This window comes from Sciurus vulgaris (assembly GCF_902686455.1).
Source record: "Sciurus vulgaris genome assembly, chromosome: 12".
NCBI classification, from domain to species: Eukaryota; Metazoa; Chordata; class Mammalia; order Rodentia; family Sciuridae; genus Sciurus; species Sciurus vulgaris.
The window spans coordinates 37,338,430-37,360,260 of NC_136473.1; the positions used below are offsets into that span (position 1 = coordinate 37,338,430).

A 21,831-nucleotide genomic window follows, 5' to 3' on the forward strand; every position below is an offset into this window, starting at 1 on the left:
ACTTCTGATTGAGCAATAAGTACAAGGAACATGCATGCTTTCTTGGACTCTAACAGGTGCTGACATTTCTCCATCAGAGTCTTCTGGACCACTGAACTCTGACAATCATCTTTGCCTGTATGATCAAGGAAAACAACCCAAGTTGGGCTTCAGCAGCAATCGAGAATGACAACCTGCAAAGCAACTCAAAAGATAAAAAAGAATGTTTCAATTGATTCCTAATATACACTTTTGCTGCCTGCCATATCATGGTTGTCAGTAATTGTTCTCCCCCTCTGTGTTAGTTTCTCACATGCTTTCAGATGATAATGAAAGGTGTGAATCTGAAGGGGAGGAAGAGAGTATTTGGACTCAGGTATTCTCATGATTTTACAGAATATATAAGGACTAGTGAGCAAAACAAAATTAGTGAATGAAATGAATTTTGTGACCTCCACTATTATTCTTAAATTTTATTTAGTGTTTTATTTTGCTCAGGCATTCATTCAAAATAGTTATTAAATATTTAATTGAATCAATTAAAATTATCAAATTGAACAAAATTATCAAAATTGCAAGACTCTACTATCAGGGTATTTCTAGTCTCATAAGAGAGATGAAGCATACATAAGATTAACTATAAAGCAAAATCAAACCTTATCAATAGCAACTTCTATTTCTGCCTATATTGAATAATGCATCTCGGAATAACCTTCCCAGAATAAACAACTAGGAGAATGAAACTCAGTGTTTGACTGCTGACTGAAAACATATCAAGTAAGCTCCATGACTGCTCCAACCTTTTGCCTGAAGGCACATTCTAGAAATGGTGCGGTGCAGAGATGTGGTGTCCCAGCAGAGAAGAGTGATTTCAATGAGATGAGTAGACAGAAATCAAAGTTCAAGGTTGCCAGGGAGGACGTAATTTACAGGAAAGGAAGAAATGTGGGAAAGAATGGTATTGCAAAGAAGCCATGGAAATCTTCAGAATTTGTTTTAAGTTCTTGGAGAAATAACAAGCAGTACACAGTCCTCACTCACAAATTTAGGCACTTATCTGAGACCTCAGAGCCTCAGTTTAGATGTGAGACCTAGAAAACTTTACATTCACCCTTACTAAAAATCATTCAAAACTGAAACTCTTAGTAAATTAACTGCCTGCCAGAACAAAATCAATACTCATTAAAAAACAAAACCTTGACTTTTGTTGAGTGATATTTCACATAAACAAAAGACAAACAATATGTGAACTATAATCATGGGATTTTTTTTAAAAAGTCACTGAATACAGACAGAACCAGAGATATTGTAATTAACCAAGGTAAAGGAAATGATAAGCATAATGAGGGAACAGATGGGGAAGTTCAGTAGAAAAATGGAAGTTGTAAAACATATTTAAGTGAAAATTCTAAAGACTAAGAAATAAAATGCTTGGAATTAGATCATCAATCAGTATAATTTATAGTAAATCAGATACTGTAGAAAAAAAAATCTGAAAATCAGAAGATCTGGCACAAATACCCAAACAGATAAACATGGAATTAAAATGCCAAACTATTAAATGAACACAATCTTAATAGCATGTGGACAAGTGGTAAGTATCAAGTGTTTTCTCATGCATGTAATTGGAGTCCCAGATAGAATCATTTAAAGAAATAATAGTCCCAATTTTTCAAAATTAGCCAATAAATATCAACTTTATAAATTGTAAGCATTCAATAAATTCTAAGTAGATTAAACACACTTGTAACAAAAATCTTGTAGTCATGATGTTGGAAAATGATTAAAAATCCTCAAAAGCAGCAAAAATAAAGAAATACATCACAAATAGGAGGAAAAAATAAGTAAAAAGAAATTGTCCTCTTCAGACATAATTAAACCAGAAGACATTGGAATGATATATTAAAAATATGGAAAGAAGAAAATAACATTTCAAGCTAAAATCCCATAAAAAGTGAAAATTCTTAAAAAAATGAAGTTAAAGCAACAACATTTTAAAATAAACAAAAGCTACAAATCTTTCATGACCACAAACTTTCACTAAAAGAAATGTCAAATAAGATTCTTTAGGATGAAGGAAAATAACATAAGATAGAAACTGAATTATACATAGAAATGAAAGCAATGGAAATAGGAATTATGTGACTAAACATAAAAGAATTCTTAAAAACATTATTTTAAAATAACTAACATTTAAAACAAAATAATAGCAATGTATTGTGGAGAATATAACATAAATAAATGTTATGTAACAGTAATAATAAAAAGAATGAGAGAACAGTAAATGTTGCTACCAATTTCTCCCATTGTATGTGAAGTGGTATGTACCATTCATTTGAGTGAAGTGGTATGCAATATTGATCTTTTGAAGATAGACTGTGATGAATTAATTGCATATTGTAAACCATAGCAGTACCTGAAATTGCAACATATATATATATGGTGAGACAATAATCAGAAAGGAAGAAAGGAATCTCTCGAAGTCATGCAAGAGAGAAAGAGTACTTATTACTCAAAAAAAAAAAAAGTAAGGAAATAAGGAAAAAGAAACCAAGGATAGGCGAAATGGGTGGAATGACAAGACATAAACCCAATTAATTAATAATTATTTTAAATGTAAGTAGATGAAACACTCCAATATTAATTAGAAATTGTCAGTCTGAACCCAAGACCCTACTACATGATTTTAGTAAGAGGGACATTTTAAATGTAAGCACACTATTACATTAAGAGTACAATGATGGATAAAGATACACCAGGCAAACCTCAACCAGTAAGAAAGCTGAAGTGGCTTGAAAATTCATGCTGAAGTGTGAAGTTTTACCTGAGACAAAGGACATTTTATAATGATAAAATGTCAATTCTTCAAGGAGACATATGAGTGCACCTTATAATAGAAAAGCAAAACAATGCAAAATGAAGATAATTAAAAGAGAAATAGTCAAATATTTAACTATAGTTGGAGATACTAACTTTTCTATTTCAATTGTTAATAGAAACAGTAAATGAAAAGTAAAAAAAGTAGTAAGGATATAGATGATTTGATCAACAGTCTCATCACACTTTACATAATTGACATTTGTAAAAAAGTTCATTGGTCTGCAGCAGAAAACACTTTCTCATCAGGCATACTTGTTGAATATTCAACAAGATGCACCATATGATGAGACATATCATCAGTCTCCTTGATTTAAGATTACTGGACAAATACAGAGTATATTTTATGACCAAGTGAAATTAAAATAGAAATCAAAAACAGAAAGATACCTGTAGAATTTCCCCAAATGTGTGAAATTAAAAATCACCTTTTTAAAATAACTCAAGAAACAAAGGGAAGATCATGAGGGAACTAGAAATTTACTTAAACTGAGTGAAAATGAAAATGTGACCTATCAGAATGTGTCATTCAGCTAAAATTATGTTTATAAACAAAGTATAACTTCAAATGTATATTTTAGGCAAGAAGAAAGATCTCTAATTATATAGACTTTCATCTTAAATTAGGAATAAAGCGTATTAAAGTAATTACTTGGGTTGGAGTCATGGTTCAGTGGTAGATCACTTGCCTAGCATGTGTGAGGCACTGGGTTCAATTCTCAGAACCACATATAAATAAATAAAATAAAGTCCATGGACAAATAAAAAATAAATCTAATTTTTAAAAAAAGTAATTATAAGGATGAAATAATAAATAGTAGAAAATAATGCTATAGAAAATAAACTATAGAAAAACAAAAGATCAATAAAATCATAATCCCGTAGACTGATAAAATAAAAAGGAATACGCTAATCAGCAATTTTAATAATTGAAAAGGGGATATTAGCTAGACACAGTGGCACACACCTGTAATCCCAGCAGCTCAGGGAGCTGAGGAAGGATAATCTTGGGTTCAAAGCCAGCCTCAGCAACTTAGCGAAACACTAACTCAGCAAGACCCAGTCTCTAAATAAAATTCAAAAAGGGTCTCAGTGGTTGAGTGCCTCTGAGTTCAATTCCCACACTGCCCCGCCCTGCCAATAAAGAAAAGGGGGCATTATTATAAACCTACTGAGATTAAGACAATAATAAGAGAATATTATAAACAAAATAACATCAGACAGAAACTGAATTATTGAACTGAGATTTTGCCAGAAAATCTCAGTTGAAATGGACCAATCTCTTAAAGACACAAATGATCAAGACTGATAAAAGGAAATAAAACATAGCTTGATATTTGCTAAATAAAATAAATTGTTATTTGAAAACCACTGATGAGAAAAAGTCCAAGCCCAGATAGTTTCCTTATTGAAGTCTATCAGACATTTGAGGAAATAATTATCAAATTTATATAAGCTACTTCAAAAAATAGAGTAAAAGTATTTCTCAAATAATTCATGAGAATTGTATAGTCCTAATCCCAAAAACTTATGATGATGATGAAAATATGACAAATCAATATTTCTCATCATAACAAATAATTTACAAACTATTAGCAAATAAAACCTATTTTCTTTCCTACATGAAAAGGAAATGCATCATAAATAAGCATGATTTAACCCAGGAATAAAGTTAGTTTAACATTCATATATCAATCAAAGTACATATGGCACATTATATTTGAAAGAAGGCTTCATGCTATTCCACAAGTTTTTCTTCTAGTTTAGTATCTATTCCCTCCACCTGAAGTTTTGCTATAGCTGAATAATAGACTAGGGTAAAAGAGATGTTAAATGACCTTCAATTCTAGGTCACAAATAACAATATGAATTCCTTCTGACTCTCTCTTTTTCAGGAAATATACCTGAGGAGCCTTTAGGTAAGATGTTATGAACACTGGCTACATGGATACCCTGATGCTTCTGTGTGGGAGACTGGACAAATAGTTACAGCCCAGGTGCTACCACATCTCACTGTCTCAGCTCACAGATATGCCGCGAACAGTAGATTTTTAGATAACTCTGGCCACAGTAATTAACTGCAACTTCATGTGAGACCTTGAGTAAAAGACAGTAAGCTGAGCTGCCACAGAATTCCTGACTCACAGGAACTGTGAGTGATAATAGATGCTTATTGTTGATTTAAACCTCTAAATCTGGGTGACTTTTTGATGCAGCATAACTATTGAAGATTCTGGTACCTGAAATTGGGATTCTGTTATAACAAAAATCTAAAATTTTGGTGGTGGCTTCAGGACCAGGTGGCAAGCAAATCAGAAAATTTTGAACAAATTATTAGTAGAAGCCTGATGGCCCCTGAGAAGACTGTCATTTATGGCATACAGGAAAGCAAAGTGAAGGTTATCAGAAACAGAAGGGAAATCAAATATGTTCATATTATGTGACAACAGAAGATGAGCAGCATTGTCTCCTGTTGTCACACAGGAAAGAGAAAATACACTAAAATATCTAGTTCAGGAGATTTCTAGAATCCCAGTGGTGGCACCTGACAATTATGCTTACTGAAAAATGTGAAAGAAGAAAGAAAAAAAAAAAAAAAAAGAAAGAAATATGAAGGAGTCAAGACGTCATTCCAGCCTCTTCATGATTCTCAAATTAAAAGAGAACAACAGAGCAATGATCCAATCCATAACTTTGAAGAAAACATTGCCTAATGATGAAGCAAAGGGTATCCATGTAAACTTGTTAAGACTTCAAAAAGAGTTGAGGTGGTAATGTTGTAGCACAAGAACCTGCTGCAGAGCTGAGGGAGCCACAAAAGTCCTCTCTCTCCAAGTCTTGCAATCAAACCGGAAATATTTCTGACATATTGCTCAGAGTAGCAGGCATGAGTTTATTATAAAGCTCAGGAAAAGGGAAAAGAGGGCACTCTCAAGACAGAGAATCAGTCTTCTCATAGAAGAGAAGGATGGTACAACTCTTCTATCCTTCAGTATTATTGAAGATCCCAGGGAAGTTTCTAGAGAATCCTACCCAGGTCCCCTCTTTATTATTAATATTTTTTTCGGTCTTATATTTATACATAGTAGCTGGGTTTATCCTGAAGAACTCATACATGCATGGAAACCAATTACAGTTCTTGATCCCCCCTTTCCCTGCCACTTTCCTTCATATCCTCCCTCCTCTCTCCCATTCTTGACTTTTGACTGACAGCAGGATTGCACCAGATTTCCAAGTCCCCACTGAGCCTGGTAAAGAACCAAGGCTACTCTGGCCCACACTGACTAGTTCTAATTAGAATTCGATCTCACAGATTTTTAGTTAGGGCAAATTGTTATCTCACTGAGATCTAGAATTTGGTCTGTACAGAGAGAAAGAAGCACACAGAGCCACAGTCCAAAGCTAATCACCGGAGAAGTCCTGTTTTATTTTAAAAATGCACACACTTATATAGGACTGGGAAGAGGCTGACTGGTTCGGGCATGAAACAGGGTGAGAGTTGATTGGGACAGCCTTGTTGCTGGGGGGCGGGGCGATGGTTGATTGGCTGAGCCTTGTTGCTAGGGGTCTGGGTAGGGTGTTGAGCGCCGATTGGGTGCGAGTTTGCGGGGCGGGAAGAAGTTATGAGTAAAATCAGGAAGAGGCTTGGCCAGCGCCATGTTGACACCTAAAGGTGGGGTGACTTTATATTCCTCCCTTTCTTGTTTTATATTGGAAGGGGGTGTCTTTCAGTCCGGCTACTTCCTGCTGAATGGGGGCGGAGTCAGGGACGGGGTGGGGGAATCAGGAGGAACATGGTCAAGAAGCCCCATAACAAGGCTGAAAAAGGGAAGGTTTCTTGGGGGGTGAGGTTGGTGAATGTCCCTTGTAGCAGCCTCAGGTAGAACGAGCCAGGCGTCCTGATGGAGGGCCACAGGAAGAAGGTCCATAGGTTGGTTACAGCTCCCTCAACAGGTAGTGAGTTGTTCCCGAGAGGAGGCGCTGGGCTCATCTGTTGCCCGTAGCTGATAATTCCTGAGGAGAAGCTGGTTAAAAGCCTGGTTAGAGATTTTACCCCCACTTGGTTCCGAAGGAACTTAACGATACAGGGTAGAAAGAGACAGGTGAGAAAAACGATGGATAATGGCCCTAGAATGGGCCATACCCATGTTAGAAGGGGAGACTGGAACCACAAGGAGAATGGGGAATGGGGGGGGGGTCTTTGTAGGTCTGCTGCCAAATTACGTAATTTGACGATATTTTGTTCCACTAGGCTGGATTCATTAATACAATAGCAACATTCTTCTTGAAGGAATACCCAGGTTCTCCCTTTTTCAGCTGTAAGGAGGTCCAGAGCCCAGCGATTCTGGAGTCACCTGGGCCAGGGAGGTTACCTGCTTTTGCAGAGAGGGGAGGGAGGAGGCAGTAGAGGAGAGAGCGCTCTCCAGCCGGGTGTTGATATCCTCACAACCCATAAGGAGTGGGCAAGGGCACCTCCTGATAGACCTGTCCCAGCAAGGGAAGTGGTCAATGAAACACCAACCAGTATGGGTAGGAAAACTGCGCTTAGCACGTGGGGGTGTGGACATAAGGAACCGAAGTTCCGAGCTGCTATAAAGGGTTAACTGTGTAACAATTGTAACAAGGACACAAGGGGAGGTTAAGTTCTTAAAGAGGATATTTGTGAGGCTTCCGTTACCCCAAAAGGAATGTCTGGGTTGGACATAAGTAGTATTGTTAAGAGTGATGTTAATGGCACAGGCCATGGAAGGAGTAGCTTGGGTTTGGGTTCCGTAGATGCAGGTTCGGGGAGGTGAGTGGGAGGTGATGTCCTCTGGTTTCCACAAGGGGATGTGAGGAAAATGTTTTATGGAAGACTCCTGAGAAAGGAATGTGTAACTTGTAGTGTTTAGGGGAACCGCAGTTAGCAGAGGTCGGTTTAGAGAAGCACAAAGAAAACAATCGGCAGGGCTAATAGTTGGAAAGGTGCGATTGAGGAGGCCAATGGTGTCTTTAGTATCTGCAGCCAGGAGTAAGACGAGCCAGAGGAGGAGGAGGAATTCTGTAAGGCCTGCATGATGATTTTTTCCGAATGCTTGATGTCAGAGGATACCTGAGACACCTGAGTGCCTATGGAGACATATTCCCGAGATGTGTGGAGGGATCCACAGGGAGTGCGAGAGTATCCGTTACAGTAAACAGAAGCAGTTACTCCCAAAGCCCACTGAGGATTCCATGAGTCCTTGATGGTGAGATTGTAGGTGTGGGCATTGCTAACGTAGGAAAAGATGCCTATGTTCAGCTGTCCTGAAAAGGCATCATGAACCCTGCAAGACCAATATGGGCAGCCTCCGTAGGTGTCAGGCCACCGTTTGTAATCTCGGGTTTGATAGTATAAAAAGCAAACGTAGGGGTGGGTAGCCTGTTGAAATAGCTTGGTGGTCAGGGGAAATGAGATATGAATAACGCCAGAGCAACCCATCAGGGGACAATCGGCTGTTGCTGACAGAGAGGTGGTCTTGGTATTCTTTTCTGTGTATGTTTGCCTCACCTTAAATCTCCACATGAAAGGGGTGGAGGTTATTAAGAGGGGCATAAGGAGAAGGGGTAGGAGGATAGGGGTTAGGGCTGGACTAACATGGATCATGTTCAGGAACTGGTTCAAGAAGGGAGATGCAGGAAAAATGAAGCTTTAAGGGGTTATGAGGAGCGGTAGAGCAAGAGTATTTCATTTGAGGTTCGCAGGAAGATGTCGCCGAAGACTCCAGGTGAGTTTCTTCAGGGCCTGGGAAACTGGAGACTGGCTTTAGCCTGGAAATATTAATCCATGGAATAAGCCAATTGTTAGGGAGGGCCAGCTTGGCAGCTGTCGGAGTACACAAGATCACCGAAGTTAGGCCCTCCCATTTTAGTTTGAGGGGGTCTCTCTCTCTTGGGGGACAATAGTACACAAACTCACCAGGTGTTAGAGGGAGGGAGTTCTGGGAGAGGTTGGGGTCAGGGAGAAGCCAGTCTTGGTGCTTCCATAATTCAGCTCGGAGGTGGAAGAGAAGGGGTAGGGCATAGTTCTCGGGAAGGGTCCAGGCTTTTGGTGAGATGCCAGGGGGCAGAAGAGGGCGGCCATACATAATCTCAAAGGGGGAAAGGAGTGAGGGTTTCTATGGCAGAGCCCGCAGGCAGAGAAGGGCCAGAGGAAGTAATTTTACCCAATCCATACTTAATTCCATGGTGAGCTTTGTAAGGATATCTTTGAGAGTTCGGTTTGTTCTTTCAACTTTCCCTGATGCTTGTGGGTGATAAGGACAATGGAAATGCCAAGGAAAGGACAGAGTCTGAGTGAGAGACTGGGTGATCTGTGAGGTGAACTCACACTCCGGGCCATTGTCGGACTGGATCGAGGTGGGCATTCCAAATCGAGTAATGATTTGAGTCATCAGAATGGAGGCTACTGTAGAGGCTCTTTTGTTGGATGTGGGAAAGGCCTCGACCCAGCCAAAGAATGTGTCTACTATTACCAGCAGATATTATGTGTTTAACCCTGGGCATGTTGGTAAAGTCAATTTGCCAGTCTGCCACAGGGGTGTGCCCGCGGGCTTGGTGAGAGAGAAAAGGTTTGGACCACAAAGTTGTGTGGGTTTTGGTTCACTGGCAGATGCAACATGTCGAAAGATATGTGTTGTAAGAGGGCTTTGTCGTCCGCAGAGAGGGAGAAGAAAGATTGGAGGAAGGTTCCCAGGCTTTGGGGGCTAGAGTGGAACAGGGAATGAAGGAAGTGAAAATGGTGTTTATGGTCTTCCTCATGCATATCACCAGAGGGGGTGAGCATGAGCACAGTGGAGGGGTCCAGGATTTTGAGGATAGCTGCCCATGCCGCTTGGTCAGCCCTAGAGTTTCCGACTGATATGGGAGAAGAGTCAGATTGATGTGCTTTGCAATGAGTGACTCCAAGCCTGGAGGGCAACTGTGCAGCCCTGAGTAGGTGAGAAATAAGTTTGGAATTGGTAACAGAAGTGCCCTTGGATGTTAGCAGTACTCTTTCCTTCCATATGGCAGCATGGGACAGCAAAGTGTGAAGAACATATTTAGAATCTGTGTAGAGTGATAGAGCTTTCCCTGCTCCAATCCACAGGCTCGAGTACCTGCCAGAAGTTCGGCCTGTTGGTCAGTAATGTTTGGTGGGAGAGGGTTGGCTTCTATTGTTGTTGAGTGGGAGACGACAGCGTATCCCACTCTCTGTGTGCCATCGTGCATGAATGAACTACCATCCATAAACCAAATAAGGTCGGGATGTGGCAAAGGGCCTTCGGAGATTGAAGTGGGACAGGGTAAAAAGGTTTCTAAGGTTTCTGTACAACTGTGTATGGGGAAATCAGCTGGGGGAGGGGAGGTCAGGAGCAGAGATCAGGGTTTAATGGAGGTCAAGGTTTAAAGGACACTGCCGGATTCTGGAGAAAAGACACAAGTAAGGAAAGCACCCTAGAGGGGGGAAGTGACTGGAGTCCCTTGTAGGTTAACAGATCCTTCAGGTGGTGTGGCGAAAGAATGGTAAGAGGGGATCCAAAGGTCAGCTTATGAGATTCCTTCTGGAGGACCTGGCTGTCAGCTAGGGCTGGAAGGCAAGGTGCTGTGGCGGGCGAAACCCAGGGCCCAGGGTTACGCCACGCGCATCTAAAGATGGCAACTGGCAGAGAGCAAACGGCATCCTGAATATGCATGGAGAACGGCAGGACTCATTTACAATTGGCTGTATGATAATCAGTTCAGCTGCCTAGTGCGTGGACAGATATACTTTACATGTATGCTCCAGCGAGTGATTGCTTGACCTTTAACAGGATTGGATGGACATATCTGGTTACAATTGCTTATGCATGAGACTGCTTATATATTGAAGGTGTTATTTGAATAAATGGGAAGCTGCTTCATGAACCTCTGAAGTGTACATGTCTTCTGTCCCACTGGTCGGGCCATAAGTGTGAGAAGCAGCGCCGAGCCACTTGGAGCAAGCCAGGCAAAGAAGCTGCAGTTTTCCATAAGCGGAGCCACTTGGAGCAGCCCCGGCAGCAAGCAGCGGTTTTCAGTAAGGTGCCCACCCTATAATGGTGGTATCTAGCTGTTTAGAAAGATAGGCTACTGGAGCAAAAGTGGGGCCGTACTCTTGTCCTAAGACCCCCAAACCTTGGTTTCCCTTTTCATGGACATACAAGAGAAAGGGTGTGGATAAGTTAGGCAAGTGAAGGGCCGGGGCTCGAAGGAGCACTTGTTTGAGTGTCTGAAAAGGCCATCCAGCAGTTGAAAGTAGTGGCTCATTCTGGGGGCCCTTTGGCATATCATACAATGGTCTAGCTAGGAGGGAAAAATTTGGAATCCATGCCCTGAAGTATTCTGCCAGTCCTAAAAAAGATAAAATTTCGGCCTTGGTTTTTGGGGTGGGGAGAGAGTTAATGAGGTGTTTCCTGTCAATAGTAATAGCCTTTTTTCCATGTGAAATGAGGAACCCAAGGTAGGTGACCGTGGGTGTAGAGATTTGCACCTTTTGGGGGGGCGATACCCCTTTTGGGCTAGGTGATTGAGTAAGTTGATGGTGTCAACCTTGGAGATTTCGGCCGAAGGGCTACAAAGGAGGAGATCATCTACATACTGAAGGAGGGTGGAGTCGGGGCAGGCTGAGTGGAAGCCTTCCAGGTCCACTGCCAAAACCTGCTCAAAGATACGGAGACTATCCCTAAAACCCTGAGAAAGGATGGTTCACGTGAGTTATTGAGAATGTCTGGTTTTTGGGTCAGTCCAGGTGAATGAAAAAATGTCTTGGGATTCAGGTGCAAGGGGAATAGAGAAAAAGGCATCCTTTAAATCAGTAACAGAGAAATGGGTAGAGGTGGCTGGGATCTGGGAAAGAAGCATGTACGGGTTAGGGACCAGGGGGTGGATAGGAATAACAGAGGAATTAATGAGGCGAAGGTCTCGTACCAACTGGTAGGTACCATTAGGTTTCTTAATCGCTAATATGGGGGGTGTTATAGGGAGAATGGGTAGGCTGAAGGTATTTTTTAGTTATAAGATCATGTATGATAGGATGGAGGCCAAGTAGGGCAGCCGTGGACAAGGGATACTGGGATTGACTAGGAAACTGGTTGGGATCTTTATGGCGAATGCAGATGGGAGGGTAATTGACCGTGGAGGGGCTTTGGGTGTCCCATGATGGGATTGACGAGGTGGGTTGGGACAGGAAAGTGGGTGTGTGGATGGCCCTCTAGTGGCCAAGCCCAGTCAGAGCAAAAAGGAATTGTGGGATCATCTGTTAGGAGGGCCTTAGGAAGTGTGCAGTGGGGGAAAACGGTGACTGTATCGACACGGTGGTTTTGAGGATTGAGAGGATATCCCTACCAAGAAGTGGTACTGGACACTGGGGCATGACAAGGAAGGAATATGAGAATGGGAAATTTTCTATGGTACATGTAAGGGGAGGGGTCTTTAGTGGAAGTATAGATTTCCCTCCTACCCTGACAATAGGAGAGGATGATGGCATTGTGGGTCCCCAAAGCTCCCTCAAGACTGAAAATGTGGCTCCAGTATCTAAGAGGAAGTTAGTATGATGCCAATCCACATGAATTTCCACCCTGAGTTCCTGCCTGTCAACAGCGATGGCTGGGGAGGAGGACCCAAGGCCCTGTCAATTGTTGTGTGTCAGGCCCTGGAGGTCAGCGTTAGAGCTCCTGGTCGCAGCTCCCCTTTCGGAGGTGGGACAGTCTGATCGCCAGTGACCCATTTGTTGGCATTCAGGCAAGGAGTAATAGGGGTCCTCCGGATGGGACATGCTCTCACCCAGTGGCCTTCTTTTCCACATTTGAAGCATGCACCTGGATTTTTACTTTGTGGATGATGTTGGCGCTGTGTTTGGGGGGTCCCTTAAAAGACCTGAGTGAGAATCTGAGACTTATTATGCTCTGCCTTTTCATATCTCTGGTATTTGCGGCGTTCAGCTTCCTCATCACAGTTATGGAAGACCTTGAAAGCCATAGCCAGAATTTCGGTCTGAGGTGTTGCGGGCCCTTGTTCAAGTTTGTTTTAATTTAGCCTTAATGTCAGGGTGACTTTGAGATAGAAAATAAGTCATAAGGACGTGTCTACCATCAGAGGTCTCGGGATCTAAGTTGGTATATTGTTGGAGAGCCTTAGTGAGACAATCTAAAAATTCAGAAGGGGTTTCAACTTTTTTCTGCATTATTTCCTGGATTTTTTGGGAATTAACTGGCTTATGGGCGGCCTTCTTAAGGCCAGCAATGATGCAGGCAGCAAACTGATTTCTCAGCTGCACTCTGGCTGTGGTGTTATAGTCCCAGTCTGGGTCCTGTTCAGGAACCACATGGGGGCCAGTGGGATGGTTAGGATTGACACGATGGGTGTCATCTGCATGGGCTTGGGCTAATTCCCATACCTGCCTACGTTCTTCAGGAAGCAGAGTATTGGCTAAAAGCATGTAGATGTCATGGTGGGTGAGACTGTAAGCCTGGAGGACTCACTGGAATTCCCGAATATAGTAGTGGGATCAGTCGTGAAAGAGCCCAATCTCTTCTCAAGCTGGGTGAGATCAGTCATGGAAAATGGAACATAAACCCGAATAACCCCTTTGGGTCCAGCGACCTCTCGAAGGGGTGCCAGGACATGGGAATGGGTGATTTGGGAGCACGACCTAGTGGCTGGAGGGCTGAAGGAGTTAGGGGCAGGGGAGGGTGATGGTGAAGAGAACTCAGGAGAGGATGGTGAAGGAGAGGAAGGGACTGAGGGAGGTGGGTGGTGGGGGGGGTGGTTCGTCCATGGGATCAAAAGAGGAGGTGGTAGGCTTGGCCGTAGGGGAGGGTTTGCAGGTGAGGAGAACCTGATGAGGGCTGCAGGAAGAACAGAGATTGGGGTGAGAACGGAGGAGGGTAAAGGCTTCAACATAGGGGATCTCCTTCCACTTTTTCGAGCGTTGGCAGTAACTGAAAAGATCCTGGAGAATTTGGGGTCAAGGGGGCCTTCAGGAGGTCACCGACTAGATTGTCTAACAGGTATGAAGGCCAATCTTGGGTGCAGAATTTAATGAGGGTTTTAGGTTTAATATCTGGAGTGAGTGAGAGACAAGCCAAGTTGGAGAGTAGGCATTTTAAGGGGGAGTCATTTGGGAGGGAAGAAGAGGCCCCCATCGTCCTTTGAAAATAGAGAGAGAGAGAGAAAGAGAGAGAGAGAGAGAAAGAGAAGGAAGGGAGAGAGAGAGAGAGAGAGAGAGAGAGAGAGAGAGAGAGAGAGAGAGAGAGAGAGAAGTCTCCAGGCCAGAAAAATGATTGGATGACTCACTTAGGCATCCCCAAGGAGAAAAACCATTCACAGGACCTAGTAGCATCGGGGGCAGAGGGAAAAGTCAGGTTGTTACCTGAGGATTCCCTTGCAAGGCAGAAATGCTGGAGGCTGGGGCTGGAGGCTGTGGAGAACCCTAGCGCTAGGCTTTTGCCAGTTGGTGTGGAAGAGGAGAGGAGAGAGGAGAGAAAGATCAAGAGAAGAGAGAAGAGGAAGAGGTCTGTTGTTCCCTCCCACCTGACTGAGGGAGGAAAGAGGTGCCTAGGAGTCCACTGTGGTCATGAAGGCCAAGGTGGGGTCAGGGGCTGCTGGACCATCATGGCCAGACACCCTGCGATAGTCAAGTTAAGGGCGGCTGCCTCCCGAGGGGTGACTCACCTAGAAATTGGCCGGTGGTCGTTGCAGGGTAGCCAGCGCTCAAGAAGGTGGACGAGGGCGAGAAGCTTTGACCAGGGGAGAGGGAGGGGGTCCTCAATATTTGAGGAGTTTCCCCTCCCAGGTTTCGGCACCAATGAAAGAAGTGCACTGCCACAGTCCAAAGCTTATCCCCGGAGAAGTCCCATTTTACTTTAAAGATGCACGTACTTATATAGTGCCGGGAAGAGGCTGAATGGTTGGGGCATGAAACAGGGTGAGAGTTGATTGGGAGAGCCTTGTTGCTGGGGGTGGGGCGATGGTTGATTGAGTGAGCCTTGTTGCTAGGGGTCTGGATAGGGTGTTGAAAGCCAATTGGGTGCGAGTTCGCGCTGGCAGGAAGAAGTTATGAGGAGTAAAATCAGGAAGAGAAGCTCGGCCAGCGCCATGTTGACACCTAAGTGTGTGTGTGGGGGCGTGACCTTATACAGAGTCACAAAAGTCTCCTGCTTCAGGGTAACTTGTATTCTTACTGAAATGGAGGAAACTTTTTTTGGCCCTGCATTTCTCCTGTAGATTACAGGTTTGTTCGCTGAGAAATGTAGTATATCCTATTGACTGAAGCCAGACTGTGCTACAAGTAAATTGCTTTTTAAAAGAAAAAAATTTGGGGTTTAGCACAGTGTGTCCCCTGTGTAGAATTATCTCTTTCACCCCATGTTTTCACAGCTCTCATCTGTTTGTTACCTATCAGTACCTCAAAGATAAAAGCATTTATGTATATCTGCACATTATTTTATTCTGAATTTAGGTTTGATAAATTATTCATAGTCAAGATTAAAACTTGTAGTCATCAAAAATCACTATTTAGAACAGGCATGTCCAAGACTCAAACTGAGAGAAAACAATAAATATACCTGACAAAGGATTTGTGTTCTGAATATATTTTAAAAAAAAATCCTACAGCTCAATAATGAACAGGCAAATAATATGTGGAAGAAGGATGAATAAAATATGGTTAATGGGCATAAGGAAACAGTTGAATCAGAGGAATTACTTTTACTGTTCTATAGACTCTAGAGTAACTAGAGTTGATAAAGATTAATAGAATATTTCAAAATTCCTCTAGTAGAAGTTTGAATGTTCTTAACACAAGGAGGATAAATGTTTGACAGATATGCCAATTGCCCTACTCTGTTTTTTTTTTTCATTATACATGTGTATGATATAAAATTATTAATTATAGTTACATACACATATTTATGTTTCTCATAAGTATGCACAATTACTATGTCAACTAAAAATAAAATATTATAAAAGTTGAATGCTAAAAAATGGTAGACACTTCATTAAAAACTCTGAATTAGCAATAAGTGTTTGAAAAAGACTTCAACATCTTTAACCATTAGAGTAATGAAAATTTTCACTATGATGACAAATTACAATCCCACCAGATGGCTAAAATTAAAGACTACCGATGTTGATGGAAAGGAAGACAACTCATACACTGCTAGTTGCAATATAACATATTTAAACTACTTGGCCTTATTATTTGGCAATTCCTTATAAAATTAAATGTGTACATGTAATATCACCCAGTAAGTTTAATACCATATTTGTCCATGAGAAATGAAAACGTCTATATACAAAAAGAACACTCATGGCAACTTTTGTCATAATAGCCAAAAAGCTGGAAAAAAAAAAGTATTTAATAATAAATGAACAATTTGTTGTGTATTCATTTAATGGGATACAACCGTATTCATCAGATTTTCTTCATTGTGACTAAAACACCGAATACGAACAACTTGAACAAGGAAAGTAGTATTTGGCTGATGGTTTCAGAGATTTCAGTTCAAGCAGCTGTTTCCATTGCTCTGAACCTGAGTGGAGGCAAAATATCATGACAGGAGGATATGGTGGAGGAAAACAGAAAGAGGAGAGAGGAATAGCCCAGGGACCTGATAAAGTCCCCAAGGGCATACCCTCAGGGGACCCACTTTCTCTCACCATGCCCACCTGACTACAGTTTCCTTCTCCTCCCAGTTGTCCATTCATATTTTTCATTATCAAGTAGATTAATCCACTGATGGGTTACAGTCCTCATGATCCAGTGGCTTCCCAAAACTCCCACCTCTGGATACTACTGCAATGAGGACCAAGACTTCAACACATGAGCTTTCAGGGAATATTCCATATCCAAATCAGAACAACAACTGAGCACTGAAAATAATTAACTATTGATATCTGAAAATAACATGGTTGAATCTCAAATGTGGTTTAAGTGAAAGAACATACTATTCTAAAAAAGACAGTATAATACCAAATGTTTCCCTTTATATGAAATTCTAGAAATGGGAAAAATAGTCTGTGGTCAAAAAGATTAGAACAATAGTTGCATTTGGCAGAGAATGGTAGTAGAAATTGGCTGCATAAAGGCACTTGGGAATTTTATGAGATAATGGGCACAATCTTTATACATATGTGTATGCCGCAGAACACATTAAAATATATTACAAAGAACTATGCACTTAATTGTATATAATTTTTTCTCAAAAATATTTAAAGGCAGAAAGAGTTTAACAAATACAGTCACAGTATTTAGGATAGTTATGGAAAAAAAGAAAAATATTATGTTTATCTTGTGAGTGTGTTTCAGTCAGCTTTTTTTCTTTTGTGACCAAAAGACCAGACAAGCAATTTTAAAGGAGAAAAAGTTTATTTGGGATCCATGGGTTCAGAGGTTTTGGTCCATATATGGCTGACTTTATTCCTTGGGGCCTGAAGTGAGGCAGAACATCATGGTAGAAATGGTGGCAGAGAAAGCAGTTTAGAACTTGGCAATTGGGAAGTAGAGTCTCCCCACTCACCAGGGATAAAATAAATACCCTAAAGGCACGTACCCAGGAACCCACCTCCTCCAGGAACTTCTTACCTGCCTACAGTTACCACCCAGTTAATCCCTATCAATGAATTACAGTATCAATGAACTAGTGTAAGGCTCTCATCACCCAATCATTGCACCTCTAAACTATCTTGAATGGTCTCACACATAAGGTTTTGGGGGACACCTGCTATCTAAACCATAACATTCATAACACTGTGTCTTAGAGGAAGTTTTCATTTCTCCTGGCCCTTGAAGATGGTAAAGAATTTTGCACCTAGAGCCTGAGGGAAGGCTATTCACTCCAATAAGATAAAAGCATGAGGGTAAGCAAAGGTGTGGAGGCTAGTCAGTGAGAGCAGATACTCAATCTTTTTAACCAATAAATAAAAGGAAAAGATGAAACTATGCTATTTATGAACATGAATGCCAAGGAAAGAAGATTAGATTTCATTCTACAGGTAACTGGGAGACATGAATACTTTTGTAAAAATGAGTAAGATGTTTAAGACTACGGTTTTGAAAGGATAATATTGATTACAATGTGCATGAATCAAAGGATACAAGAAATTGTGAAGCTATTGAAACATTCCATCTAGACATACTGAATAAAATTGCAATGGGAATAGAAAAGAGGAATCCAAGCAAGAACCAAAAACAATCTCAATTTATATCAGAAAAACTCAATATATACTTGACCTAAATAACAAAGAAAGAGTAAGGTCAAATAAAAGTGACTTTGTGGGCTGAGTATGTAGCTCAATGGTAGAACATTTGCCTAATATATGCAACAACCTAGATTCCATCCCTAGCATCATAAAAAAATAAGAAGATAAATTTGCATTTTCAAGTTATAATTGCCCAGGTGGTTACTGGCAACAGAAATGAAATTTCTTGGGTTTATTTCTAAATTTGCTTTAAATAACTTCATTGAAACTAGATGACTTTATAAATAAAAGAGGTTTGTTTCACTCACAGTTTTAGAGCCTGAAGTCCAAACAGCGTGGTACAGGTTCTGGTGAGGATTCCATGGTTGATGGACAGGATGGTGTAAGGGAGAAAAAGATCTGCAAACAGAAAGCCAGAGAGAGACGAGTTCTGCAATGCCACCTAAGGTCATGTCCCTCATTGACCTAGAGACCTCCCATTAGGCCCCATCTCTTAAGAGCCCCACTACTCTCAACACTGTACACTAGAGTCCAAGTTCCCCAAACATGAAACTTTGGGATACACACTCAAACCACATCCAAATCATAGCAGTAACAAATAATTTTTTTAGATAATATATTTTTAAATATAGTGATGGCTTATTTTTTTTTCATGTATCAAACAGTGTCTAGAACTTTAACAAAGACCAGTTTTATGTTTATACAGCAGTCCTCATAGTCTCCTTATAAGAAAAGAACTCTCTTAATTGCCACCACCTTCTTTCACCCCAGCCAAATATGTCTCTTATACTACTTTCATTCCTTTTCATTAGTACTCTGCTGCCTTTAAAAATAAAAATACCCCATAGAAAGTGTCACATAAAAATCTATTACTATTTTAGTCTGAATGCATGTATCAAAAAATAACTTGGTGGCCATCTGTAAGGCCACAGAGTAATGAGATATAGATCAAGTAGGTTTCAAAGAAGCAGGAGAAAAAGAAAAGGAAAAAAATCACTTTACGGATCACTAAAGTGGAGAAGTCTGGAAAGCCAGGATGAGACAGCATCATGAGGACATAAACTCTGTGACCCAAACTGCAATGAAGGGAGGGGAGAGGAATAAAGCAGAGGGAGGCAAGGATGTGGAGAATAATTTCTATTTACTTTGTAATTCTAAAACTGGTTAATGATACAAAGCAAGCAATAAAAACTTTGATATCTGTATCAGAAGCAAGGGCATTCAACAACAGTCAAATACATGAAAGAGGATGAGAAATTGTCTTGGACCATTCAGACTGCGATAACAAATTACGCTGGACTAAGTAACTTATAAACAACAGAAATTTATTACTTATGCTCCTGAAGGTTAGCAAATCCAAGACCAAAAAAGCAGGATATCTGGTTTCCAATGAAGGCCCATTCCTCACATGACAGTCAACTCCCTTGGGCCTCTCATTCGAAAGAGTGGGACCGTCATGACCTAATCACTTCCCATAGGTCTCACCTCTTAAATACCATCACCTTGGTGAATAGGTTTCAACATACAAAGTTTGGAGGGACAAAAACATTCAGAGTATATTAAGAATTGAATTTGTGCAGAACCAGTAGGTTTGACCCCCATGATAGTAAAAGTGAAAAATAAAAAGAGTTGACTTTGTACCCAGCACTATCACCTCCGTTCAGGAAAACAGAAATAAACACACAATGCAAGCACATCTTCAGGTTTCTTCCTCTTCCCCAAATCACCATGAAAATCAACTTTCCTTCTCAGGTGGGGATGCACAAGTGGCACCTGAAAAGGTTGTTTTCTTGCAGTAAAAACATCAGTCGTGTGCTTCACCAACCTTCAACATTTTGACCCAAGGAAAAACATTTTGCAGCACAAAATACATCAAATGGAGACAACAATGACATCCCATCCCATCCCATCCCACCCCGTCCCATATTTTACACTGCACTCCACTCCACACCATTCCGTTCCACTCTATTCCACTTCATTCCAGTCTAGTTTTTTCTTCTTTGTTTCAATTAAAAATGTTGATTTAAATCATTGGAGGATTAAGACTAACAATTAAAATACACAAGCATATTGTCTCAGTTCACACATGTTTATGTGCATACTTAGCAAGAAAAATTACCCAGTCAGTCCTCCAGACATGTACCTTTCATCCTCAATCCTATCAGTTTAATTACCTGCTTTTTTAGAATAGTTTTGACAAACTATTAATTTTCTTGGAAAAAATGAACTTATATTTAAGCACAAAGTTTTATGCAATTATTATAATGTTCCAATGTAAAATAAAGATGAGTTTTATAATAAAGACATATATTTCATGCTTGGGCACAATGACCCCATAAGATTTTATAAAACATTGTGTCGTGCACCTATACCAGAATCTCTATGAAATTGACCACTCCAAAGTTAGAGGGGTATAGGCATATTGGTGCTGGGACTCACATACTGTCGTGGTGACTTGATTTTACAAAATGCTGACAAACTCTTGGTAAAGTTCTGAAAAACACAAATCTATATTCAGGTATGTATCTTCATTTGGGTAATATTTGCATATATAATAAATTAATTTTGTATTAAAACCCTGGAAAAGTTATTCATATTGATGTCTAAAAGAGATTTAAGTTTTAGACCTGGAAAACTAGACAATTTCTTACATGAATATCTAGTGAGATTTTGCGAAGTCACATGGACTATCTCATTCATTGCAAGATATTTAACATCCCTGAACCTTTTTCTCAAAATATGTCACCTTCCCATTCTGTGTGAAAATTAAAACTGCCCATGATTTCCAAACTGCATCACCCTATTGAAAACCAATCCTAGAATAAATCAACCCTGCCATTTAAAAACTATTGACTTTGGACAATCTTTTCAAACTAAGTACCAGTGTCCTTATCAGTAAAATTGAAATGCTATAAAAAGCAAGTTGACAATGTTTTAGTTAAGATTAAATAAAATAATGTGTAGTGGCACAGTGCCTTCAACCCTGTAATAAATACAATAATTGATTAGAATTTTAATTATTGTTATGTTAAAGGTTCATACATTATTGCTATAATAAAATGATAAACATTAAACAATTTAAATTTTAAAATGCAATTATCCTATGGCATACAACTTTTATTCTATTAAGATAAAAATCAAATGGTGTGCAAAGATTCTCATATGAATATAATTACTACATTGTTTGACATAGGAGAAAATCAAAAATAATTTTAAAAGTTCATTGATAGAAGTTGTTCAAATACATGAAAATATTTTATGGATGAACATTATGGAACCAACAAGAACAATCTAATAAAAGAATAAAGATGATGGGGAAGATGGCAGAGTAGAGGAGGTTGCTTTCCAAGCTGTTCTGCCCCATGAGACCAAGACAGCTTATCAGTGAGGTGGGCAAAAGAATGAGTTTAATGGGAATTAACAGTGGACTCAGAATATCTTGGGGACTTAGAAGGTTGGATACAATTAAAATTTTTTAAAGCCCACCACCACCACCAGTGGCTTCCAGAATTGATCCACTGCTGGCAAAGCGGGGACAGGGAAGAAGGGAATCCACATTTCAGGTGATACCATGGGTGGATTGGTAAGGAGAAATCATAGATTAGGGACAATACAGACTGATCCAGAGGCTGTGCTACCCTTATCCTCAAGCTGGAAAGACACCGTTCATCTCCTGGTTGTCCACAGAAAGCCAAGGCAGAAGCCATCTTGCCACTGCATTATGGTAGCCAGTGGCTGTGGCAGCAAGTCTAGGAC

General features: G+C 40.5%; 1 long non-coding RNA gene across 1 annotated transcript in view; it reads left to right on the plus strand.

Moving 5' to 3' along the window:
- Positions 1-335, plus strand: part of LOC306642452 — a 108,943-nt gene extending 108,608 nt beyond the window's left edge. Inside the window, exon 3 of the long non-coding RNA XR_013758532.1 lies at positions 57-335. This is a non-coding gene — a long non-coding RNA (uncharacterized lncRNA). The remainder of the gene's footprint in view (positions 1-56) is intronic.
- Positions 336-21,831: the final 21,496 nt, after the last annotated feature.